The sequence below is a fragment of the Camelus dromedarius genome, chromosome 16, assembly GCF_036321535.1.
Source record: "Camelus dromedarius isolate mCamDro1 chromosome 16, mCamDro1.pat, whole genome shotgun sequence".
NCBI classification, from domain to species: Eukaryota; Metazoa; Chordata; class Mammalia; order Artiodactyla; family Camelidae; genus Camelus; species Camelus dromedarius.
This window is the reverse complement of record NC_087451.1, coordinates 52,229,504-52,255,840: the sequence shown is the minus strand read 5'-3', so window position 1 is coordinate 52,255,840 and position 26,337 is coordinate 52,229,504. Positions and strand designations below refer to the sequence as shown.

General features: G+C 43.1%; 1 protein-coding gene and 1 long non-coding RNA gene across 19 annotated transcripts in view; one reads left to right on the top strand and one right to left on the bottom strand.

Annotated features, from left to right (window-relative positions):
- Nucleotides 1-2,189: 2,189 nt before the first annotated feature.
- On the bottom strand, nt 2,190-13,141 carry LOC135323263 (uncharacterized). 7 transcript variants are annotated; one of them, XR_010384648.1, is made up of 5 exons: nt 11,695-11,880; nt 7,863-9,896; nt 5,683-5,905; nt 4,465-4,606; nt 2,190-3,829 (listed from the first exon to the last, which is right to left on the bottom strand). It is a non-coding gene; the product is annotated as an uncharacterized LOC135323263 (long non-coding RNA). The 7 variants fall into 7 exon arrangements; XR_010384642.1 differs by having other exon boundaries at nt 2,190-4,606; XR_010384644.1 differs by having other exon boundaries at nt 2,190-4,606; nt 9,439-9,896.
- The window catches only part of LOC105104731 (leucine-rich repeat-containing protein 37A), a 116,407-nt gene continuing 102,246 nt past the window's right edge, over nt 12,177-26,337 (top strand). For 11 of the 12 annotated variants that reach the window (XR_010384639.1, XR_010384640.1, XR_010384638.1 and 8 more), the window contains exon 1: nt 12,178-12,311. The gene's annotated coding sequence lies outside the window, so the exon portion shown is untranslated. Of the gene's footprint in view, nt 12,312-26,337 lie in introns of all 12 variants that reach the window. The other variant, XM_064495935.1, reaches the window with a different exon arrangement.

Genomic DNA, 26,337 nt, shown 5'->3' with positions numbered 1-26,337 from the left:
CAGCCACCTAAGTCATTTTGTGAGCTTGCCACTGGGATTAGGCTGCTCCAGGACGCACTGTTTTTCCAGGGACCCTACCCTGTTCCAGACCAAATACACCCTGCAATACCCCCACCTGCCTCCTCCCCCTGTCCGTGAGCTGAAGAACCTGCAGTGTCCCCAGTTGCTTGGCAGACACACCTGGAATTTGGGGGCTATTTTCCAGAGCCCTCCCAGGCATTTCTAGCTCTTTTTATTATTACCTACCAGTGTCCCCTCCCGTGCCCCCATCTAATAGTGTAACTCTACATCTGGACCAGAGCAGAGAGCTCTTTAAGGGAATCACTTCCACATTTATAGTTGGTTTATTCAACAAATATTTACTACCAGCTGCTGTGTATCAGGCACTGTAACAGGGACTGAGATGGCTCTGATGGTGACAAGGGTAGACAGGCTTCCTGCCTTGGGGGAGCTCATGAACCAACAGGCAGGACAGACACTAATGATGAAAATGGGGCATGCGGTCTGACTGGACAACCACCTAGGGTCCCTGGGAGTCTGGGCATTTTCACCGTGTCCTCAAATATCTCTTTTACTCCCTGCCTGGATTCTTTGCAGAGCGTGCCGTGCTGGGGAGGAGTGGAGACTGCTCCAACAGGATGTCCACATAGTAAGACCCACAAGGCACCAGCTCCCAATCTGTTCTCCCCTGAGATGGGGCAGAGGAGCGAGGCCACACCCTTCTTGAATTCAGTCTCTTAAGGAAGTGGACACAGGGAGCAGGGACAGAATTAAGAACCTAAAACTCCATGTACAAACAAACCATTTGGGCAATGAAGCTGAGAAGGGCTGCAATAGGCATTTCCCAATTTCACTGTGCTGGGAAGTAAGAGATTCCGCCACCTCTCCAGAAAGCAGCCACCTTGTTGAGGATGAAATCCACACTCTGCTCTGTTCTCTGACTACATTGCCCGTGAGAAGTGGTGCCCCTGTGTTTCATTTTGAAACTTGTCCATGAATGAAGGCTCTAACCCCTCACGCAGTTGTTGGATGTTGAGTCAGTGTTTAAGCACTGTAATTGGCAGAAAAGTCCTCCAACTGTCTGACCAAGACGAGACACTGCAAGTTCCACCCTCTGGCTCATCTGCCGCCCTCTGTGGAATGGGGAAAACAAGAAAACTCCGAGTGTTTCCACAGAACTTCTATAAAACTGACATGAGTGAAAGGCCTTCAGATCTGATGGCCCTCATTCTCTCTAAGTGTCAGTATCCCATATGGAAATTTTTTTAGAGGAAGTGATGGTGGGGGTGCGGGGGTGGGGTGGAGGACAGAGAGCTCCCACCTGGTTGAATATAAGCGTCTGGGGTGCTTTCCTGGAACCCTCTCCTAGGTGGGGTTCTCTCCCCGCTTTGGTGCCTTTGTCACCCTGGGGGTGACACTCCTGGTTGTGGAAGTGGAATGGGCCCCAAGAATGCTGGGGGGGGGGCGGCGGGGGGGCGGAGCTGGCATATAAAATGCAGTGACGGAGCTTTCCCTTTTAGGTGTGCCTGGTAGAAATGAAAGTGGCTTGAGTTCTAAAACAAGAAAAGCACTAGAGAAGCACAGTTTTCAAAGGCTGTTGCCTTAAATTTGTGATAGTTTCCTAAATCAAGGGGCAAATTCCTACATTTGAGCTTCTTTCCCTTCCTTTTTCCTCCCTCCCTCCTTCCTTCCTTCTTCCTTCTTCCTCCCTCCCCCTTTAATGGGAACACCTTCCTCTTCTCTCTTCCAGCCTCAATTCTACCATTTCTTTTTTTTTTTTAATTGAAGTATAGTCAGTTACAATGTGTCAGTTTCTGACATATCAATTCTACCATTTCTACCATCCTTTCAGGTCGAGCTACAGGCTCACCTCTTCCATGCATGTTTCCCATCTGGTCAATCTCCAGTTGTCTGCTTCTTTCTCTGAATTCCCATTGAATTCTGCAAATTCTACAGCTTGGCACGACTACACAATGTCTTGTGTTCCCCAGCTGTTTCATGTACGTGAATCTTGTCCCCCAAGTCAGTTGGCGAGTGTCTAAAGGGCAGAGGCCATTCTTTATATCTTGGAGCCCCTCAGCCCAGGGCTGGAGACGTAATAGGACTTTACTGAGACCTCCATTAGCCATTTACTTCTCATTACACATCAGAGAATTCAAACAGGAAAGAACATTCGTAAGTGTAATAAATGTGAATAAGCCTTCCTTTATACACCATCTTTATACAACCACCATACACAACGTCAGAGAATTCCTGCCGGAGGGAAACTTGTATCTGTCGTCCGCGGGAGAACCCTCAGGTGAGTCTGGAGGCTTGGAAGGCACATGTGACTCAGTGTCACAGAGCTCAGATACAAAGAAGGTGACTGTGGGGAACCCTCTGCTCAAGACGATACCCAATATCAGCGTGTACATTAGAGAGAACCATGAATCCAAAGAATGTGGAAGAACTTCCCTCAGGGTCTTCACCAACCAACATCAGAGAATTCACCCGAGAGTAAAGAGCAGTGTAGATGGGGATACAGTAGGGAGGGGAAGCGGCCACAGTTCCCGTCTTTGGTGCAGCTTGCCTCTAGACCCATTTCCCAGCTGAAGAAATTGAGACTTGGAGAGGAAGCATTGTACACCGCGGGTACAAATGGAATATTACAACTTTGATTAGCGCCTTTTCTTTTTGAATTTGAAACACTTCCATGTCTGCTTTCCTTTGTCTTCATCTCTCAGTAGAGAAGGGAAGGGATGATGCCCCCAGTGCTTGTTATCGATGGAGAAATGGGGCTGGGGAAGCTGCATCACTGGTCCAGGGCACAGGTCACGAAAGGAGCTCTAGTCTCTGGAGAACTTTATTTGATGTGCTGGGCACCTTGCTAGGTGCTGGGGACCCTGCTAGGTGCTAAGGGAGGATAAAGGTGGAAAGAGAGGTCCTGTGCCCTCAAATAGCTTATAATTCAGGAAGGGAACAGATGGGTCCTTAAAATACGGCTTTGATGGGAGTGCACATGAAATGAGGCAGAGGCATGAAATGCAGGAAAGGAGCCCTACGTTCCTTTGGGGGAAGGAGGAAAAGCTTCACAGAGGAGGTATTGTTTTAGCTGAGACATAAAGGATGAGGAGTTTGCCAGGCAAACAAGTGAGAAGAGGGTGTTCCAGGTGGAAGAGACAGCACAAGCGAAGGCATTGACGTAAGAAAGGACATGTCCTGCTGAGGATCCTGACGAAGTTCAGTGTGTAGAGCGTGGTGGGGGTGGGAGTGGGGTGGCCATGAGCTAACAGCTAGGCAGTCAGCCAAGGGGAAGAGAACATGGGGCCCTTGATTGCCTTGTAAAGCAGTTCAGATTTCCCTTTAAGCAAGGGGAGCTGTATTAGTTTCTGGCTGCTGCTGTAACAAATAACCACAAACCTAGTGGCTTCAGACAACACAGGTTTACTGACAGTTCTGGAGGTCAGAAGTTGCACTGGGCCAACATCAGGGCATCAGTAGGATGTGTTCCTCCTGGAGGCTCTTGGGGAGAGTCAGTTCTACACCCGCTCCAGTTTCTAGAAACTGCCCACATTTCTTGGCTCATGTTCTTCTCCCATCTTCAAAGCCAGCAGCCATACCATTCTGCCCTCTGCTTCCATGGTCACATCTCCTTGTCGGACTCTAATGCTCCAGCCTCTCCTTGAAGTACCTTTGTGGTTAGATTGGACCCATCGGATAATCCAGGCTAAGGTCCGAATTTCAAGATCCTTAACTTTATCCCATCTGCAAAGTCCCTTTTACCAAGGTAAGGTAACATATTCACAGGTTCCAGGGTTTAGGATGTGGACATCTTTAGGGCTCCATTAACCTGTTTATCACAGAATAAGCCACTCAAGAATTCTTTTTTTTTTTTTTTTTAATGGAGGTACTGGGGATTGAATCCAGGACCTCATGCATGCCAGGCATGCACACTACCACTGAGCTATACCCTCCCCACCTCAAGAATTCTGAGCAGGAGAGTGGGGTGACGGAATTAGAGTTCTGGGCAGTATAGCATTATGGTTAAAAGAGCAGGCTTAGGAGTCTGACTACCTGGGTTCAATCCCGAGCCTGCCACGTGAGACTTAATGTGACCTTACATCGTTTCCTACTTCATTTCTCTCTCTCTCGGTTTCCTCATCTGTGAAATGGAGATATCTACTCAAAGAGCAGTTGGAAGGACTGCGTGGGATAAGAGGTGAAACAGGACAGTGGAAAGTACTCAATAAATTGGGAACATCTTGGTGCCCAGTACGTGCTGAGAACACAATCCAGTCAGGAAAAAGACATTCATGGTCAACGCCACACAGAGCAGAACCTAGCTTCATAGGGGGTCCATTTCCACAGGACCATCAACACCCAACACGATAGGGAAGGAGGTCCCCAGGCACCAGGGGATTCTCTGGCACAGGAGGAACACACAGCCCCTCTGAACAGCACCATGTTTCTCAATGGAGCGCTCACCTCTTCCTCTCTGTTGGCGAAATGAAACGAGGGATGGAAGTTGCCCCTGTCTGTTCCCACTCTCAGCTGGGGGTCCATCTGAGTGCTGGATAATATTAGAGAGTAGGTGATGTTCTGTCTTAAGCTTTCTTCCCTGAGATCTCTGTAAAACAAACAAACAAACAAACAAACAAAAAACTGTTTAGTTTGACGTGGGGCCAAAGACTCCGCCACATCTAGTGTGATGGTAAGTGTGCTTCTCAGAGTCGACGGGCACCTGGTCTGGGGTTTCTTGCTTCCCTATCCTCTCTGTCTCTGCTTCCTAGTTCCAATAAATCCAAGCTATCAAAGTATCTCCCTCCTTCCTGCTGCTTTTTTCTCTAAGGAACTCCAAAAAAAGTGGCTATGGATCTCTTTGAGATTTACCAGCAAGTAGATAAAATACAGGACACTCAGTTAAATTTGAATTTCAGATAAGTGATGAATAATTTTAGTATGTCTCAAATGTTACTATATGATTAGTACTACTTTCAAAACCAGATTATTTGTCTAACCAGAACATCCCATTCCCTAAATTCACCGTGTAACACTATGTATGTTCTTTGAGGCAATTAACAAGGTCAATTGGTATTCAAGCCCCGAAAGTTCCAGGACCTTCTTACAGGTGACTTTCTTCGTAGTAACACAGGGAAGGGAGGGAAGGCTATGGTTCTCGAGGGACAGCAAGGGTCAGAATAGTGAGGACGGGTCCCTCTTATTTCCTTCACGTGAATGGTGATGGCACTTCAGCTGTGACAATTTCTTCTCCTGCCCACCTCTGAGATTCAAAGACATTCAGCTCCTCTTCATGAATGGGGCACATAATCCCTGCTACTCCACAACCTAATGGTGACCAGCATACCCGTTCTATTTAACTATATTGAGATCTCTTTGATCTTGACTAGGATAACGATGCTGACTCTTACCATCTATGGGATATGAAGGAAAGTCTGCCTTCGGATTGGGTGTGTATAATTTGCAGTCACTGTTACATGAAACACACACAGGAAAGAATGGTTGAAATCTGCCAGGCTAGTCACTGTTGGTACTAAGGTTTGCTCGAGGTTTGGCTCCCAGGCACCATCCCATGTGACCGCTCCAATCTAGAATGACCCTCCTCTTCTTACTCACCTCCAGCCCTCACTCCAAACTTCCCTCCTTGTTCTGTGGGGGGTAAACACCTGAAGTCCTCCAACTTACCTTGTCTGCTGGTTGAGGCTCAGCCCTGCCACCAGTTAGGGCTTCCAGCAGATGGTCACTTCCTGGTCATCTCCAGGCCACTCTCCATGCAGCATACTGTGCAGTCTGGTGCTGTCAGGCGGGACTTGAGATCTCCCATCGAAGTGGTTTAGCCATCTAGTTAGCCATCTGGTGGACTCCTACATTTCTGTATGCGCCCCTTTGAAGCATTATTTCAGAGACTCTAAATAAAGGCAAAAGATGATGCCGTTTATGAAAATGTAAAGGAGCCCTGGATTTTACCCCTCTTGTGTGTGAACTAACCTGCCAGCCAAGGGCAAGAGTCTGAACTGCACAAGGATGAACTGTGTCCTCTTTCACCTCTGTTACTTCTAGAAAAATGTGGCCCTGAGGGGCCAGGAGAATTAATGACTTAATGCCTAACAAATCTCCAGGAACAACCTGCTGCAGATAAGGTCTCGTTATGGTTAATTGTTGTTATTATTATTGTTATTGTTGTTCTTAGCCCAGCTCCTGTGAAAAGCTGCCACAGCTTTGTTGACCTCAGGTCAGGGGTTTCATTAATACCTCTTCTGAATGCCAGAGGCCCCAGGCACCACATTCATGCCCCCACGTGCAGGCTCCACCTCCTCTGAGCTCCGCTCACAGGGTCTTCTCCACCACCAGATCTTCCCACTCCCTCCCTGGAGTGGCTCCATCATTCTTCAATCCTGCTAGCAACGCCAGCTCCCATTCCAGCCCCCTTGCTCTAGATATCTTCCCCCTCCCCCTTGCCGCCCCTCCCCGTACCTTCCCTTTTCTGCCATTTCCCAGCCCCCCAACACATTTTTTGGCCCAAATACTTCTCCACGGCCGAGCCTTCTGCGGGGTCATGAAAGCTAAGAGAGGGTTCCCTGAGCCTCGTCCTTTCCCCTAGCAGCCCCCATGTCTTGCACTGCACCCCAGGTCTCTGATCCCACCTCCGTGAGAACTTTGGGCCTGTTCTTCAGGTGGCGAGGCCGGTTGGGTGGGTTGGCTGGTTTAGGGTTACGGAGTTTGGCACTAGCTCACAGTCCCGTGCAGCTGCCTTCTTTAATTAATTAATTCCAATTTTTAAAAAACCATCTCTTCAATTGGACCTCGGTGCATGCCTCTGGGGCATATGTCACATCAATTAAAGACAACAACTAATCGTGCTGCCTAAAAGAATCTCTGAGCCCCTTTAAAGACTCAAACACAATTCGGGCCTAACTGCCTTAGATCACTCTGCTGTAGACAGACCCTGAGGCAGCACCCCCAGGGTAGGAACTGGGTGGCAACAGTCCACTTAAGAGATGGGAGATGCTCTCCTGTTGTGGGTGCCTCCCTCAGCGCCCACGCTCCCTAACCCCAGGGTTCCTCTTGGCCTTTGCTTAGATATTCAGGAAGCTAAGCTATTGCAGGTGGTGTGGTGCCCTGGTTTCTCTGGGGTAGGACCGACATCCCTCAAATTCCAAAGCCCACCTCTCCACTGTCCTAACTGACCATCTTGCATCGATAAAGATGAATTGCAGGACCTCTAACAACAGGACAGGGACTGAGTTGATCTGTCCTTCCATCCATAGAGATGGTTGACGTAGGGTTAGCGAAAGCTTTCACAGTGGTTTGAATTGGGAAAATGGTTAAAGATGTTGCTTGAGGGCAGAGATGATTTCTTTTTGTATTTTTTTCAAAGAAAATGTTTTTCTTTTTGAGGGGGTAGTTAAACAACCACTAGCAACCTTCCTGATCTCTGAACACTTCATATTTGCTTATGCTAAAATGAGTCTATGAGCTTACGGTGAGGGGGTTGCATTTTCCTGCCCACCCTGGGTGGGTGGAAGACAGGCAGCCACCCCCTCAAGGCTCGGGGCTGAGCAGGAGGGCATGAGGGAGCCAGCATGCTCTATTGGAGGAAGTTTTATCAATTCCTTACATCTGCTAATGGACACTCGTCCCACTTAGAAGTGGAATTACCACTCAGGACTCTTGGAAAAGGTGGGGGTAGTGGGAGGGGGTTTAAAGGAGCAAAACTCATCCTTCGGAGGCCTGCATCTTCGGCAGACCGAGGGACCCAGGGATGCAGCATGGAGGAAGCTCTCCCTCGTCTTGAGGCCACCAACTTGCCCCCAGGACCCACCCCGCCCTCCAGAAAGGATTTCTTAATGGTCTTTGATTCCCACCTTGCTCGACAGACACTTGGTAGAAGCTTCAGGAACGTTGATAGAACATTGAAGACAAGGAGGGGAAGAGGCATGCAGCGCAGCTACAAATAGTTTTCCATTTGCAAAGCAAGTAGGCAGATGGGACTGGACTAAAACCTTAGCCTCACTAACACTGTCCTTTCTACTCAATTGGAATTAAAAAAAAAAATTAGTAGGCCAGGTGAATATGACTTTCCTTATCTATTTAACCCATTTATTTATTGGCATAGGTGAGTTGATTGAATCACTTTTGTCCCTTTATGTTTGCCAGAATCATGGCTGTCCATTTGAGTCCAAACTTCCAGAGAGCAGAGACCACATCTGTTCAATTTGCTTTGTATGGTGTCCAGCAAAGGGCTGCAGTATCGTGTCACAGAGAAGTGCTGGACTTGGACCCTGGGGACCCAGATTTTACTTCTGGCCATGTTACCCTTAAAATCTGGACCTTGGTTTTAATTCGCTGTTAAAAAATAGCAGGAAGAACATTTCCTGCCCTTCCTACCTCCCAGGGTTGAGGGAAGGAGTAAATGAACTACTGGAGAAGAAAGACTCGTACAAATGGTCACAGACCTGTTGTTTTGAAAAAATTATAAAATGCATTTTGATGACAAGGACACCAGAGTGATCATACTCCAAACTCTGAGATGTTTCAAATAGAAGAGGTGATGTACAGAGACCACAGCTGTAGGGAGCTGTGAACCAAGTGTTGGGTCCAGGTTACAGCCAAAACCAAGCTTGAGACGGAAGTGACACTGGCTGTCTCAGTAGCCTCCCTCATCTCTATCCCCAAAGCAAAACAGCTCTACTCACAGATCTGGTCTTTTAGTGAATCCTCTTTTTTTCTTCTAGAGCACCTTGGCATTCATTTTAACTTTTCACTGGAATTTAAGTGGGGGTGGTGGGAGCTGAGGGGGCACAGAATGAAAGTGCCCAAGGACCACATTCCTTTAAGACTGGAAATACACATATACACATGAGCGCATGTGTGCGTCTACAGACAAGCCCTGTGGCAGACAAGCCAAGAGTCCAGCTCTCTGGGCTGTCTCTAAACACTATTACTTAGAGATATGAGGGGGGAAAAGTGAATACAAAAGGAGAGACCAGGACAGCTTTATCCACTCTGTAGAAGGGGCAGTTTCCTATAGGAAGGGCTTAGAGATGAAAATTGGATAGTAACTCTTAGGAAAAGAATGAAATTACAAGGTATTAACAAACACAGTCAGCTTTCTAGAGTAGAATCCTAGGTATCAGATCTGGAAGGTTGTAAGAGTCATATAATCCCCTCTTTGCACAAAGCCTCAAAGATGAAGTGATTGAACAAAGGTCACAACACTACAAGAATGAGGACCCAGAAGGTCATGACCAAGCTCTGGCCCCAAGTCTGGTGCAGCAGGACGGGGTTATATTAGTTAATGAGTTGGAAGGGAGCCACGGCCACTGCCCCTCCATAAGTACGTGTGTTAAGAACTATTATTGACTAGGGGTACACCCCTGGAAACTTGGGAGGCAAAGAAATGCAGTGAATAGGGAGCTTGTACCAGGCCATCAAGCTCACCTTATAGAAACCAGATAGCTCTGCTGCTGTTTCAGTTAAATCTGTGAAGTTTTCAGAACTGTCAAAGTATACAGAACTTTTTACTAAAGCTTTTAAATTAAAAAAAAATGGGTCCTGTTGATTTCTGCCCACACGTATTGAAAAAGTTAGTGAGGAACTATCCGGGGCCGGGAAACCAGGATGACAGAAGCCTTGTCTTTCAACAAGGCCAGTGTGGGTGCTAAGCCCTGCCTGCCATGACTGCTAAGCTGTAGTGCCCGCAGCTGAAGAAGGCAGGCTGACTGAGAGCCAACGCCCTCTTCTTGTGATATGTCAAGGGATGACGCCCTTCTCTTGGTAGGTTCCTGAAGGGTAAGAGTTAAGGGGGAGCAGAGGAACTGGGATTGCCTTGCCAGGCCCAAGGCCTTCCAGAGAACCAGTCACCAAGGCTTCAGATACATCGGGCAAGTCCCAGGGTCCTGGAGAGAAAGGAGGGGGGAAAAACATGAAATAAAGGAGATGCAGTCTTAGAACTGAATATTCAAATTATTCTCCCTCACATGCCAAGACCACTTGTTTTCACTCCACAGGAATATGCAGTCATTTTCCAGAGCCTTTCAAACCCTCCAAGGACAGCACCCTGGGAGTTGGAAGACCGGGTCCTGTTCTGCCTCCACAGTTGACTGGACTGGGGGACTTGGGCTGAGCCCATACACCTACCTTGGCCTGAACTTCCTTCATTGGGAATACCACCTGTCCTGCCTGCTTTGTGGGGGTGTTGGATGATCTGATGAGATAATGGACAGAACCTCTCTGCAAAAGCCATAAAGCACTCCTCAAAGGGCAGGTAACCATACTACTATTCTAATTACTAGGAGCCCTTCAGAGGGTTGGCCTGTGGGTGAAGAGTCCCAGAGATTTGGAAGATCACCTTGTTTCCTTAGTCATCACTCTGCATACCTTCCTTCCAAGCAGGATGGCCCTCACAATCAGAGGGTGGGGAATGGATCAAATGTCCGAGAAGGCAAAGCTAGACATCTCAGATGTTCTGGGCTCACTGGCCCCCATAGATGCCAAGTTCTTTTTCACATTGAATCTAAATTTTTCCTTGTACTACTTTATGCTTATTTCCTCCTCTTCTGCCTGAAAATTTTCTCTCTACCTGCTGAAATATGGTATCATTTTTAGTGTTTATCCATGGAAGACACTCACTATTGAAGAACATGACCCACAGTTGCTAAATTGCAATTCCTGGGGTCTGGAGTCCAAGTGTAATTAAATCCAAGCAACAGTTTTTGGAAGGAGCCAAGGATAGAGTCAGTCCTTGAATCCCTTTATAAAGTTTCAGTCTCCTCCCTAACCTTTTCCCAGACTCAGGTTATTTTACTTCCCACAGGAATTTCTTTTGGGGGGTGCTATTTTGGGGAGAAGTAGCTGCATCTGAATAGAAAATGTTTAGAGAGGTCAGCCTCAGTGCAGGAACACTTGCTAAGTGTGCTTTAAATAACGGAGGGAGAATAAGGAGTTCCAATTACGGTAAGATTTGGAAAACATCAGGGAAATTTGGTTTATGATGGGAAAGGTCGTGCCTTGGTTCTACTCCACCCTAGGCCTTCACCTTGCCTTGTTCATTTCCCCTCTCGGTACTCCAAGCCCTTTCAATTATGGACACCCTCTCTTGGCTCTGAACTTGGATAAATGCTACCTTGTTAGCTAATAATACCATTAATTATATTAATGATTAATAGCTAATTAGTCATAATGCTGTAATACTTCAATGGAGGCTTCCTTTCTTTCAGCAGCTCTGTCTCAAGCGCACGCGCAAGCACCACCCCCCCTTCCCTATTCTTGGACACAGAACAAGTGCGGCTCTAAATTTATTTTTCTGACCACTTCAGCAATCTCTAAATTTCTCCAGTTTTTATTAGCTGTCCCATTCATCTGGCGAATGACCACACTGCTTATATTTTGCCTTTTATTTCTGTCCTGTCACTCACACTGCCTTCCAGTAACGAGAGCAGAGTCAAGATTTTTTTTTTAACGTATTTCATAAACCAAAGTCTCTTTTACTTTCTAAATCTCACTTGGGCCTACTTTTCTACTTTGGCCCCCCTTCTTCACCTCACCTTTCCCGAATCCTAAACTGCCCCCTACTTTGTGGAATCCCACCCCTCAGCCAGCCCAAAGCTCCCTCCCACTCTACGGTTTGGCTTCCTTTCAGCAACCACGCCCCCAGACCCCAGGAGAGCGGTGCGCACGCGCACTCCATGCCTTTACCTGGGCGCTCGGGAGTGGGCGGAGTAGGGGCGGCGTGGGTGGAGCGGGAGTCAGCGGTTACAAGGGCGGCGGAGCTCTCACGAAGTGGCAGGAGGGAGAAAAGGTGCGCCGGGGCCAGCCCCGAGAGCTGCGCATGCGCGCCGCCGCGCCCAGCGGCCGAGATGCCAGGGGGGCGGGCGGAGGGAGGTGTCGGGCTCCCTGTTGGGCGGGGGGGCCGGCGAGGGAAGGGGCCGCGGGCGCGCGCGCGCTCTCGCCGCCTCTAGTCCTCCCTCCCTGCCCCCCTCTCCGCACACAGAACCACACACGCACACCCCCTCCCCTGCCTCCCTCCCCGCGCGCCGCCCGCCCCGCCGGCCCCGCTCGCCCTCGCGCGCTCGGAAGGCAGTCGCGAGACGTCGGAGCGGCGGCCACGTAGCGCTGCGGCGGCGGCGGCGGCGGCGGCGGCGGCGGCCGAGGCCGGGTCTGCGGAGCGGCCCTCGGGACAGACGTTGGGCGGGGGGGAGGGGCCGGCCCGGCCGGCGGTTGTTACTCGAGCGCCGCGGCTACAGGCCCCCCGCCGCAGGGATGGACCGCCGAGGCGGCGGTCGGGGCGGCGGAGGCGGAGGCGGCCGGCCCGGGTGAGTGGGGGCCCCTGCCCCCCACGCACACGCCACAGTCGCTGCTGCGCCCCTGGCAGCAGCCCTTCCTCTCCGCCACCCGCCGAGCCGACCGGGGCTCTGGGAGCCGGGTTAACCCTTCGCCGAGGCAGCTGCGTGCGCTAGGCCGAAGCAGCCCCCATTCGGCGGGGAGGCCCCGGGCGCTGCGCTCTTCTGGTCCCGAGCCTGGGCCGGGGGCGCCCGCTTCTGCCCCTTCGTCCCCTCCTTCCCGGACTCGAGCTAGGCTCCAGTTTTGCAGAGTCCGCTCGCCCCGAGGCCCAGGGGGAGGCCGGGGTTGCACGGGTTAGCGGGCCCAGGGGAGGTTTGCACCGGTTGTCCTGCGAGCATTCTCTTGCCCTGCAGCTAGTGGCTTGCACCCACTGCCTCCCCTGCCCTGCGGTTGCGCCCAAACCTCCAACCCCTGGGAGTATTGTGCCGCCCGAGATAAAATGCATCTAGTGTACACCCGCCCAACACTCACCCAGAGGGTAATGCAGACCTTTCTCCACCCCCGCCTGCTCTTCCCCTCCAATCAGGCTCTACTTAAGATTCTTAGATGGGAGCCACTAAAGGTAGTGACACCCCAGTTACATCTGTACAGAACATGTCCGTTGTCGAGGGATGTCTCCTGTAGAAATGATAAATGCTCCTACCTCACCCTCGAAGACCGTCTTCACGATTTAAGATCCCATATGCTCTTCTTGAAGAGGGCCAGTCTTTGATCACATCTAGCAATCTCTCCCCCAACACACACACACACACACACACACACACACACACACACATACACATACACACACACACACACACACACACACTCTCTCTCTCTCTCCCCCCCCAACCCCCCCCCCCCCCCTTCCTGATTGCCGAACAGTCTCTGTCATCGCGGATCCATTGTCAGGAATGGCCTGTGCCAGTCAAAGGAATGTGTTTTTGCCTTTGGAGAAGGGTGCTTTCCACAACCATGTTATCAGGACGTTGCTGTGTGAGTCTGTCTTTGATTGTCCGCAGATTGTCCCCGTGTTCAAGCATCATTATTACAGTTGTTTCCCTTATATGCATCTCTTGTGGACCCTCAGTAATACCTGAGTGATGCTTTTTTCCCAGTTAATTACATACATATGCTGTGTGGGAATTTCACTTATTTTGTTGTAATGTTTAACATCTATGGTCAAGCCATAGTAAATACATAGGGTAGTATTTTGGGAAGAATGTCTGTATATTTTTTTCCAGCAATGGCTAGGTCCGTATTGTTCTGGGAATGGCAACTAGCACATGCTTTCTTGACAACATGTGTATGCTTAGGGAATGAAGAGCTGCTGTGGCTGGCATGTGTGAGTGTATGCCCTGAATGCAGGTGACATTCCCATATGGGGCTGATTTGAGAGTGGTGTACTGTGATAGGGCTGGCAGGTATCTTGGCTGTTTGTATCAGGACCTGTGCACATGTATTCGGGTAGATACTACCTTTAGTGTAATTTTGTTTAAAGTGTTCACTGCTGAGTTTTAGGGATCCTGGAAATACCTAGTTCAGTGGTTCTTAACCTTCCTTTGGGGTCATGGAAACCTTTAGGGCCCTCTTCTCAATAAAACAGACACACATAATTTTGTGTGCGATTACAGTCATCTTGAACCTGGTCCTGGGACCTCAGCTTAAGATCTGTATTATGCAAAAGTGAAAGGACTTTGAATTTTGTGTTTTGCTTTGTTTTGTTTTTCTGTTAAGGATTGGCATAACTTTGGTCCTGAGCAGTAAGCAGCAAAGTAGATTAACTGTGTATCCTTGTGTTTTGTTCTTTGATTACAGTTAGATATTTGTAAGGCACCATTTTCCTATCTTCCAGTAGAAAGATGTATGTGAAAGTTTCAGAAAAAGTTAAAACTGGAGTCAAAATAACTTGTCTAAGTCTGACCAATTGATAATGTATGTTCCTTGCACTATATTCTAAATGTAGCAGATTTCAGCAGGGGTGTCCATGGTCTGTTTTATGGTGCCTATCTGGAATCGTTCTGTGTTGTTTGAGGTTGATCTGATCTCTTAAGGCTTTATCATTCCTGTAGTAGAGTACCTGCTCCATGAAGATTTTTCAGCTTTATTAAATATGATTTCATGTCTTTATTCAGGGTGATATTACCATCAGAATCACCCATTTAAAATTTTTCTTTTAATGGAAGAATTTTAATTATAATTAGGGAATTCAGTCTCCATGTTTGAAATCTGGAAGTAGGCATGAATGTTGCACCATTCTATCATTAAGCAGGGGATAAATATCAGCTATTCGTTAAATCCCTCTGCATCCAGCCTTTGCCTTTTGATTGTATTTAAATCAAGAGACATTTCTTCCAGTGTGTGATAGTGTTGTGATGGACAGTGATATAAAAGAAGCACAGGCCCCAGCTCTCCAGGAGCTTATAGTTCTGATGATATTTTTCACTTAAAGAATCCTTTGGTGACTTCATTTTTTTTTTTTCATATTTTGAGGCTTCTGAGAGACCAAGGAATTTACGGCATTAACAGCTTTTTGAAAGGCAAGGGAGCTTTGGAATCTTGCATAGAACGTGTTTTATACACCTGAAGAATAGCATTTATTCTAATAATTATGCAGTGTACCTATGAAGTTTGAAAGCACGCTGAGATGGCAAATATTGCATTTTTTATTATCTAATAAACATGACTGAAGTGGCTTATATTATAGGTTATTTTTTTTTGTTCGTGTAGTGCCTCAGGTTTTACTGTCAGAAATTATTTGCGTATCCTAAACCCAAACTGTTTCAAAGTTGCAAAAATGTTACTTTTCTTTGTCAGCATAGTATAGTGATAGATTGTTAAAATCTCAGGGGACAGCATACTTCCTTGATTTAGTATTGCAGAACCTCCTGTAACCAGTCACTTACCTAGTTAAACACCCACACACCACAGAGCAGCTGATCATATAACTCCTATGACTGTGAGAACAGCATTCTCTCTGCCAGATTCAGAGCTTGGAAGCTGGAAAACAATTGCATAGCAGTGAAACACTTAAGGAGTAGTGGTGCCAGCAGCTCGCTCTCATTAGTACAAACAGCTTGCTTTAGTTTTTAGTTTTTTTCAGCGCTCTTCTTCAGACACCCTTCCCTTAGGAGGTTTCAGATCAGCAGCTCCTACTCAAGGGAAGCAGCACTGACTTTCTGCAACTGTGGCCTCAAGATCTGATTTGTGACACCCAGAGCTGTTTCCATTTCTGCTCTCAGTATGGGAAGTAATCTTGTAGTGTGGTAAGAAAATACTTTTCAAGTCCGTAGAAGAAACTTGATTAGTAATGCTGCTGATGTGATTTTGTTTTTGAATGTCTGGAGCCTATCGAAGTAAACTGTAAAGGTGAACTGTTTTTAAAAATCACTCTTTTCTCAAGAGCTTTAGAAAATTTCGCCAGAAGTGTGAATATACTTTTGAGTTTCATTTCCCTTGTTCTAAAAAGTCAGTTGAGAGACAGCCAACAACAAAAAAACCCAACTGTGGATTCTGTTCTATTTTGAACCATAGCCTTTGGAATTAGTTATGCTAAAGAAGGTGACTGCATTTCCTTGCTAGGAACTCCTGGGTCTTGTGCTACGGTTTAAGGTATGATTTTTTTCTCATCTCCTGTCATCATTTCAGACTGTTAGCACTTGGATTTACTTTGATGAAGGTGAGCCGGTGTTGCAGTTAGTGATGGTAGCTGAATGGGGATCTGGGAGACAACCCGTCTCCCTGGAGCCAGGCAGAGCCGGGTTTGACTAAAGCTCCATTGGCTTTCTGGCATTGGACAAGTCACCTTGACCTCTCTAGCCTCAGTTTCCTGATCAGCAGAGTGGGATTTGTTTTGAGGATTAAAGATAGTATATGCAAACTGCTGAAACAATTCCTGTCACATATACATGTTAAGGACTCAGTAAAAGGTAGCGTGTGAGTGACGTGGGAGTGAAACTACAGATCATTTTGGCTTACAGGATTTAGAGGTCTGGTGCTGCGAGCTGCATACTCTCATTTGTGCAGATTTGGGACGAAAAAATTGCAAATATTTGACTTGGAGCACACCTAAGTCTTGCAGGTGCAGTGTGCTTATTGGAACTTTGATTTGTTGCTCTGTGGCTGGCTGAACTTGGTGGAGACAATAAAACTTAGCTCCAAATTCTACAGTGTTACCCACAGGCTGTGCTTGTTTTAAGCCTATTCAGAGCTTATGCGGTGAAAGGGGTATTTTAGGACATTAACGTAGCTCAATGAGTTCTGTGTCCAGGGTTGAATCACGTGCAAAGCCTTGTGTAAATTTTCATGGTTAATGCAAGCCATGAAGTGCTTGGTAGAATCAGTGAAGACATCAGATGCTTCTTCTAGTTAATCTGTTTGTTTATACAACAGTTATCTTTGATTTTTGAAAACACTTATGAACATTGTTTTCTTAAAGGATTCCCATTTCCCTTCTGATCATAAACTGTTATTAGGGCTATAAGTTTGAGTGCATTAGGCATTTTTGCTTTGGTGGGTGAAGGGAAGAAAAGCAAGTTCCCTTTACCTGTCAGATTTTATCAGCTCTCCACTTTGGGCCTATACCTTTAGATTGTGTGTATAGTTCCTAGCCTTGTTTTTACTCAAAAAGGCAGTTTTATGGTGAAATATGACATTTTTTTCCCTTTTTAAACATATTTCAATAGAGTGGTTACTTTGAAAAGTAGATTCAAGGACATGTATATAGGTTTATTCAGTACATAGAGCTTTTAAAATAGGATTTCTTGGGCTCTATAGAATTAAATTACTCTTGTCATTTTTGCAAAATATCATTTTGCAGTGATAAGTCCATGAACCCACAATAGTTAGCTAGAGACTCTTCAGGTAAGGTAGACACATCAGTATTGCATTATTAGCATTTACCTCAAGGGAATCTGCTAAGCCTTCTTTTCTTTTATTATTGAGCCACCTAAGGGCTTCCTGTCAGTGGAATCAGTATTGGATTGCTGATAAAGAGGGACTGGCAAATAATGGTCTTAGACTTGCCTTAGATTTTGCAGAACACTTGAAAAAACAACCTTGCCAGCATGTATAATAGCAACAGCACTAATGCTGTGTGTGCCCAGACTGACTAACAAACACAATTTAGGTGATTGAGTTACATATTTTTTTTCCTCAACTATAATACATTTTGGTAAGTAAACTTTTTCTTGGGAGGGGGTGCTGTTTTTTAAAATTATTTTTTCCAGCTTACTAGAGTCAAATGGTTTAGCAGATAGCTAGTTGCTTCTTTCGTTTCTTGGTAGACCAGTCAATGTGTGGTGAGAAGGGATTGTTGGAAGAGAACAGAAATGGAAATGATGCAAAGAATGGCTCCTTAGCCGGATTTCTTGGTCTTACTATGCAGAGGGTTATAACTAGCTGGATTTCACAAAGGTATATAGTGTCAGGTGATTCCTTTAGTCTTTAATGCTGCTGAAGAATATAGTCTTTAACACATTTATACTTTTCAGCTTTGGAATTTTGATTCAGTTTGGGGAATTCAATGGAAAATGACTTCTTAATTACGTTATGTAACCTATAAAATTAGATTCATAACTAGGCCCTTATGAATTGTTTTCACCCTTTTGAATATATCGCCTTAACATATCTAGAGCAGTATCAGCAGCCTGTCTATGTTGAAATACATGGCAAAGTGTTGTTTTGTTTTGTTTTTTGAGAGGGTGGCAAGGAGAGTGTTTATATTCTCAATTTTGTGGATTAACCTGTGTTTTATCCCAGTTCCTGTGACCCAGATGCCCAGGGGCTTTTCCCGTGTTAATATCCTAGAAGCTAGGGTTTGCAGTTCCCTTGCCTGAAAGATCCTCCTTGTAGGGAATCTTATTTCTAGCACACCAAGCATATAAAGCCATTTAAATTAACTCAGCAAAAATTTGGGAAAAACCTAAATGTTTATCAGTATAGAATTGAATAAATAAGTTAGGATATATTCATGCAATAGAATGTATTTTGTATAGCTACGAAAAAGAGTGAAGCAACTATATACGGCTGTGGAAAATCTCTAAGCTATATTTAAGTGTAATACAGTATGTACTCATTTGTGTTTGGCTTATAAGATTCATCCGTATCATTGTGTATAACAGGAATTAGTTTATCTCATATAATACTCCATTGTATGCATATATGTAGTTTATTTCTCCATTCTACCATTTATGGACATTTGAATTGTTTCTGGTGTAGCTATTAGAATAATGCTCCTCTAGTCACTGTATTCTCTTCTGTACATAAAATTTTTGATCCTTCAAGCATATATCTACTAAGGATTTTTTTTTAATTTAAAAAGTATCCCCCAGCTGATCCATAGGAGAATTATAATGACCTATTTCAAATTAAATATTGAAATATTCAGTATGGCAAAGCAATTTTAAACCTTTTTTTTTTTTTAGTACATTCTCAAAGATCTAGCTTGGATTTTCATGATATTTAGAGAGTTCTCAAGTCAACCTAAGAGCAAACCCCATATTCTTTTATCCTTGAAAGGGGGTTAAATATGATGGAAAATGTCGCTAAAATAATTGCAACTCTTGAAATATTTGTTTTTGTAACTGCTAAATATTTCTTTTTACTGCCTCATTTCGTAATATTGAAATTCTTATTTTGCTAGTTATTAAAATTTTTTACTTAATACAGGGTTTATAACTGCCATATATTTGAATGTTTTGGAAACCCAAGTTTTTAAACAAGTTAGCGACTTGAAAAACTTACTTATACTTAAACTTAAATATAATTAACTTTGTCTTGAATATTTTGAAATTTGGTAGAGCTGCCAACCAGTTGGCTGGTGAAATGTGATTCTGTGTACCCATGCACTGTAGTAACTGCTGAGGTATCATTGTTTCTATTAAAAACTGCATTTGATCAGATTTTTTGCTTTAATTACAGTAATGCCATTTCCCCCTCTTTTTGCCCAAATATGGAAATAATGATTAACATATAAACCTGTATAGTAGTGGTTCTCAACCAAGGGCGATTTTTGCCTTCAGAAGTCATTTGGCAATGTCTGGAGACATCTTTGTCACCAGTGGTGCTCAGGGTGTGCTACTGGCACCTAGTGGGTAGAGGCCAAGGATGCCGCGAAACATCCTGCAATGCACGGTACAGCCCCCCACAACCAAGAATTATTGGGTCAAAAATGTCAGCTGTGCTGATTCTGAGAAATCCTTTTGGAAAGCAGCTTCACTAAACTGATGCTACCTAGTACAGGTAGCAATTTTAGCATTGGCTTTGTTAGATTTGGCATGTGAAACTCAGTAGTTTATCTAGTCTAGAGAAGAAATGAGCTAGGTAATTTTCTAAATAGTAATAGGATTTTAAATATGAATACTAGTTTTAGTATAAGGTTTTTTAATTGGCTGTTTATAGTCTCCTAGTGGGTAAAGCCAGATTATTTTGGAATACAGCTTTTATATAAAAAAGTTATTCACAAAGAGTAAAAGTCCCTCTCCCTCTCTCTCTCTCCTCCCACCCCCCCCCCATATATATATAAAGTACAAGAAAAACTTTTAGGAGTATAATTTTTTCAAAAGCAGATACATTTTTACTTTTATGATACTAATGTGTGTCTTGCTCTGCTCTAATAAAAGAAGACATTTGGTTGTTTGACATAAGGTATATTTAAATCTTGTATAATATGGTAAGTTAAAAAAAACCTTAATATTTCTAAGTGAGAAAATGGTTAAATTGAATATGGAAAATACATGTATGGTAGAAAAATCATCTATTTTCAAATGGCTAGTTTCCTCCTGTCAGGTTGTAGTAAAGAAGGTATACACTTCTGCATCCATTTTAACTTGTCAGGAATTATGACAATACCCAAAAGATAGTTTGTTCTGCCTTTCAGTCTCTTCAACCTTTTCATCACCTCAGATGGAAAGTGAGATTTTTTTTCTTTAAAGTTGACTTATGTCTCTAAGGTCAGGTGATACAGTGAGTACTAAAAGACATGTCCACAGAAGCCAACTGCTGCAGGGTTGGACTGTTCTAAATCTAGAACTGTTGTTTATTTAATTCCCTGTAGCACCATTTTTCAAACTTTTGGACCATGATCCACAGTAAGAAGCAGTGTGTGCATGCCCACATGTGTTCACTCACATACACACCCGCACACATAACTGAAACAGGAGCGTCATGAAACAGTACTTACTCTTACTATCTGTGACACAGTCTGTTATTTTATTCTATTTCATTTGGGAAAAAAAATTGAATTGGGCCAGGCAGTTTGAAAATCACTGCCCTAAGTTGAGCTTAACAAAACTGATTTTCTTGAGGTAGATGCTAAGCAAATGTTTACTGGATTAAATGGGGGTAGGAGGAATGATAAATGCTGTGCTTAGAGGTATGAGTTTAAAATAGAAAGCTAAGAAATGTGGCATGAAGAAAATCATCATATTTATAACCTTACTTATTCCATTTAGAGGAGTAATTCTTAAAGACCTGAAACTCCGGAAGGGTTAAGTTTGGATCCTCATTTTGCTTAGCATTTGAGCTATGTTCTTCTAAGGAATTGTACACTTACTATTGCTAAACACACACACACACACACACACACACACACACACACACACACACGTAGGCACTGTCTACCTGTTTATTCATTAAGTTAGATAGAATTGAGGGGACTAACGAATATATACAAAGAGATTTTTAATAAACTCTATAGCATAACCTTTAACACAGAGCCTGGTTTAAACAACAATGTACTTGTGTAGAGTGGTACAGAATAAAAATACATCAAGGACTCAGTAGTGAATTTTTTACTTCTGTGTGAAAATCAGACTCTGGGCTTGGACTGTATTTCAGAGATGGCTCTCAGAAAAGCAGTTGTCAGAACCTAGTTCTCCAAAAAGGCAAAACTTAAAAGTTCCCTGGTTGGAGTTGTCTTCCATTTCTATACCCAAAGTTATGTATACTATGTGTATGTCTATATTTTATTTGTCTATCATTTAATCCTCATAGAATCCTTTGAAGTAGGTATTATCCCCATTTTACCAACAGGGAAATTAAGACAAAGTGAGGTTATGTAACTTGCCAAGTTGAATGTATTCTTTTCTTGGCATTGAGATTTTTGTAAGAAAAGACCCATCAAATCATTCTATTTTGCTAATTGAAAAATTAATTTTAAAATTGAATTTAAAAATTCATAAGTATTTCTGGCTTTTAGAAACCAGAGACTGAGTAAGTAATTTGTTTTAATTTTTAAATTGATGTACAGTAAAATGGACATTTTGGCATGTATACAGCTCTTTGAGTATCAGTACCTGTATAGATTCATGTAACCACTGCCACAATCAGGATACAGAATAACTTCATCACCCCAAAACTCCCTCCTGCAATCCCTTTGCATTCACACTGTTCCCCACCCTGCACTCTGGTGACTGTTGATCTGTTGTCTCTGTAGTTTTATCTTTTGGTGTATGCTATATAAATGGGATCATTCGGTATGTAACCTTTTGAGACTGGCTTCTTTCACTCAACATAATGCCTTTGAGATTCAGCCAAGTTTTCGTGTGTATCAGTTTGTTCCTTTTTATTGCCAAGTAATGTTCCACTTTGTGAATGTACCACAGATTGCTTATTCATTCATCAGTTGAAGGACATTTGGATTGTTTACAGTTTTAGGTGAGTCTAAGTTTACTCTTCTCCAGAGTAAACACCTAGGTATGGGATTGCTTGGTCATATGGTGTGTATGTTTAACTTTAAAGGAACCTGCCAGACTGTGCTCTGTGTGCTCTTTTGCATCTCACCAGTAACATTGCAAGTCCCATTTGTTCTGCTTTTTTGCTAACACTTGATATTGTTAATATTTTTTATTTTGGCCATCCTAATAGCTATGTAGTACTAATTCATTTTGAGTCTTATGACTAAAATCTAGGTGGTAGGCGCAGCTCTGCCATCAACTAGCTGTTGATTTTACAGGAACCTTGTAACTTTTTTGAGCTTCTTTCTTACTTCATCTCTTATATAATAGAAAATATTGAATGTGTCGTAAGTTCTCTTGCAGCTCCTCAGTTTGTTGGTATGGAGAGAAATCCTTGGCAAGAGGACAGATTTGTCTTGGTTGTGCCCCCCAAAAATCTATTGACTGATCTCATCTAAAGTACAAACAGTATAAGCAATATACGTATTTATAAATAGAATTCATATGAAATAACTTGATATTTATAACTATAGTTTAGCTCTAGCTAAGCATAATAATACTGTAACATGTGTCCATCTATAAGCTAAAATTATACACCTAATGTTACGGTTAGCATTGACAACCTAGAGTCTTTTGGATAATATCTGATATTTTTGTAACTGTTTCTTAGTTTTCTAGGGTTATAGTCTACAGTAAGTTTAATAACAGATACTTCATCATTTTCAGTCGTGATTGGGGATCACTTTTTAAGGTTACGTATTTGGGTGCTTGTCCTTAATATCTGACTTGAGTGTGAAATAAATTGCTTCTATATAACATTATTATTTTAATAGCTTCATTATTTTTCTAAAAAATTATACATGCTTATCCAAAATTATTTAAGGATTACAGAAAAATATAAAGGAAAAATAAAAGATCTCCTCCCCAACCCTTAACCCTCTCCTGAGATATCTCTCAATAGGAGCTTATATATGCATAATTGTATGTACCTAGTTATACATAATGAGATTGCATGCTTCCATTCCCACGATGTTCTTTAGTCTTTTTTTTTTTTTTAATGTGGACATACTTCTGTGTCAGTTAATATAAATCTATGTCATAATTCAGATGGCTATGTGGTATGCCGGTGTCTGTGTGTACCATTATTTGTTTCAGGTTTTTGCTATATTAAACAGTGCTGTTATGAATGCCCTTGTATACACATCTTTTTATACCTGTGTCATTAACAACTAATGGGAAATTCCTGAAGGCTGGGTCCCAAAATACACATACTTCACACTTAGGAAAATAGCGCTGAACGGCTCTAAGGAAGGTTACTCCATATTGACACAGCATTCTGAGCTGTAGTCAGCCATGCCAGTTGATGTCAGAAGTCAGTCAGGTTACCTTGGCATTTGCCAGCTTAAGATTGAAGCCATAAAACATATCTAAACATGTTTGTACATGGGTCCTGCTGAAAAGACCCAGCCCATTTGCTAATTGATAGTCTTTACTAAGTAAACTTGAGAGTGTTTAAAAACATCAAAGTTTTAAAAAGTCAATTAAAAAAAATTCACTTTTGAGGAAAACTAATGAAGCAACTCACATTTTTGATTCAAAGAAATCTATTAATGTTGATTACAGCTCAATTTATGTTATCTTGTAAGTGCTCTTTTTTAAAATTAAGACATTTAAAATTTTGGAATAATTTTAGATTTACAGAAAAGTTGCAGAGAGAGTACCTACATATATACCACCTCATCCAGTTCCCTTATTGTTAAATAAAGTCTTACAGAAGCTGAGAAATCAGCACTGGTACATTACTGTCAGCTTAACACCGGATTTAATTCAAATTTCACTAGTTTTTCAACTGACATTCTTTTACTATTTGAAAATATCCTAACTCAGGCTTTTAAACTCTATTCTTTAGCTTGAATATCTTTTCATAGATTAATTTTAGTCATACATTGTACATATGTATGTACTATATATAATGTATCTGGATCTTTATATTTGTTTAGACAGATTTGTCTTTGACGTTATTGTCTTCAGAAGTTATCTCTTGATGTTCACAGACATTCAGCCAAGTCCCTTTTAGGGTAGGGTTGAAGATCTTTTCCCCCACCCCCTTTTGTCCATGCAGAAACATGATTTATAACATCATGAGTGTAGCTCTTGCACAGTGGTACCCTTCTCAGTAGTTACCAGTCCCTATCTCCAGGAGCACATGGGAAATAGCTGCCTTTTGTTTACTGGGAAATTAACTTCTGCCAAGTGGTTTCACTGTCTACAGTGTCTGGTTCTGAGAGAATATTAGTATTAGGCAGTTCTTGTAGGAGACAAAGCTGCTGATCTTAAGGCAGAGTTCTATTATATATAGGGTAGTACTTGGATATCTTTCACTCTGCACTTACTAATACAAAGAATCCCTCCCGAGGCAACCCATGGCATCCAAACTCACTATATTAATTTGAATCATTTCTTGAAATAAGTTTAGTTTATGGAAGAGAAGGAAGAAATTTGCAACATCATATGGATATGGACTTTTAAAATCACTTTCCTCCCAGCTTAAATGGAACTTCTGAGTATTCCCCCCATTAGCTTACACTTTTTTTTAAAAGAACAAAAAAATCCTCCTAAGCATTCTAGGAAACAAAAATGGTGGTCAAGAAAAGCTTCATGAAGAAGGTACTTAAGCTAGGTCTTGAAATATGGCTAGGATCTTATAGTCATATTGGGGTGGGTGGTAGAGGGGACAGTGAGTAGGTAAAAGGAAAGAATGACATAATCAAATGTTTAAAGGTGGAAAAAATCAAGATGCATTTGAGAAATAGCATGAGGATGTTAGGTGGGAGAGGAGGACTTTGGGAGCCAAGACTGAAAAAGTCAGTTGGGTTCAGATGGTGGAGGGTTTTTGAATACTTTGCTAAGAAGTTAAACTTTATTCCAGGGCTCAAGAAACCAATAAAGGTTTTGTAGCTAGGGAGTTACATGATCCAAATTCTTTAGAAAAAATGTATTTTAGATGATCTCTGTGTAAAGTGATTTGAAAGATGGAGGCAGAATGACTGCTGTAATCTGTGTATGAGGTGATTAGGGCCTAAACTGGGAGGTTATGTAAGCAGTTAGAGCAGGAAGGACAGTTTTTAAAAATAGGACTTGTTGGTTCATTAGATATTGGGGTAAGGCAGAGGGAACAGCCAAAAATGAACATGTAGTTGGAAACGTGAGGTCAGAGACTATAGCTGCTTCATTTGGATCTTCCATAAACTTGACCATAAAATAAGAACTTAAATCAGTAGCATCCTAGAACTGAGGAAAAGTATGTAGCATTCTTGATTTAGAAACAATGAAATGTGCAGTTTAGAACTAAGAATACATGATATTTGCTGACTTAGGATGGAGGGAGCAAACCAGGGAAGAAGAAGGTAGTTTTTCTTTTAATGGTAAGAACCATTGCCGTGGTCTGTGCTTACATCTGATTTTGATACAACGAAATGCTTCAGCCCATTGTGCTTAAGGTAACACAGCGCCACAGCACTGACAGAGTAAGAAGAGAATCCTGGTTACCTCATAGTACAGCCAGCTTAGAAAACCATCTGAAATGGTCTTCTGCTCACCCTTAAGCCTCTCTCCTGTAAACATGCATGTACTTTGTTTGGATAATGGTTTCTTGGTTGGACCTGTATATATGAAGGTAGCAGAGAATACTGTGTAGTGAGTCAGCTGGAGAACACATATAAAGCAGCCTTAATTCCAGTTCTTACTAAAACAATGGCTGCGTACTTAAGAGCAATCAGATCTAAAACCCTACCCGATCTACATGGTAAGTTCCACATGAAGACAAAAGTTTTTGGTTCAGTTTTATTGTCCTGTCATTGAAAAATTAGAAGCTAAATGAGTATCTGGGATACAGTAGTGGATACTATCTAGAAGGCTGGATTCTTACCTTGACTGATGATCTCACCAGGCAAGTTGTTTTACTGCTAACAAGTTTAACTTTTCTTTTATACTTTTGATCATTGTATGTTGGCATATTTTGGGATTAAAGTTTTATTAAACCAGAAATATATCATATTGCTTACATTATAGTTTTTAGAGGTATGAAATTTAAATTGTGAAAAGAGAAAATTAAATGTAGTCATAGGGGAAGGGTATGTCTCAAGTGGTAAGCGCATGCTCAGCACCCAGCAGGTCAGAGGTTCGATCCCCAGTACCTCCTCCAAGCAGAAATCCATGAAGAAACCTGATTACCTCCCCCTCATAAAATGAACAATACAAGCCCAGAACGCATGCTTTAAATGTAGTCATAATACATATGGAGGGATTTTCAAACTGTATTTTACTTCTTTTGTAATTCCTA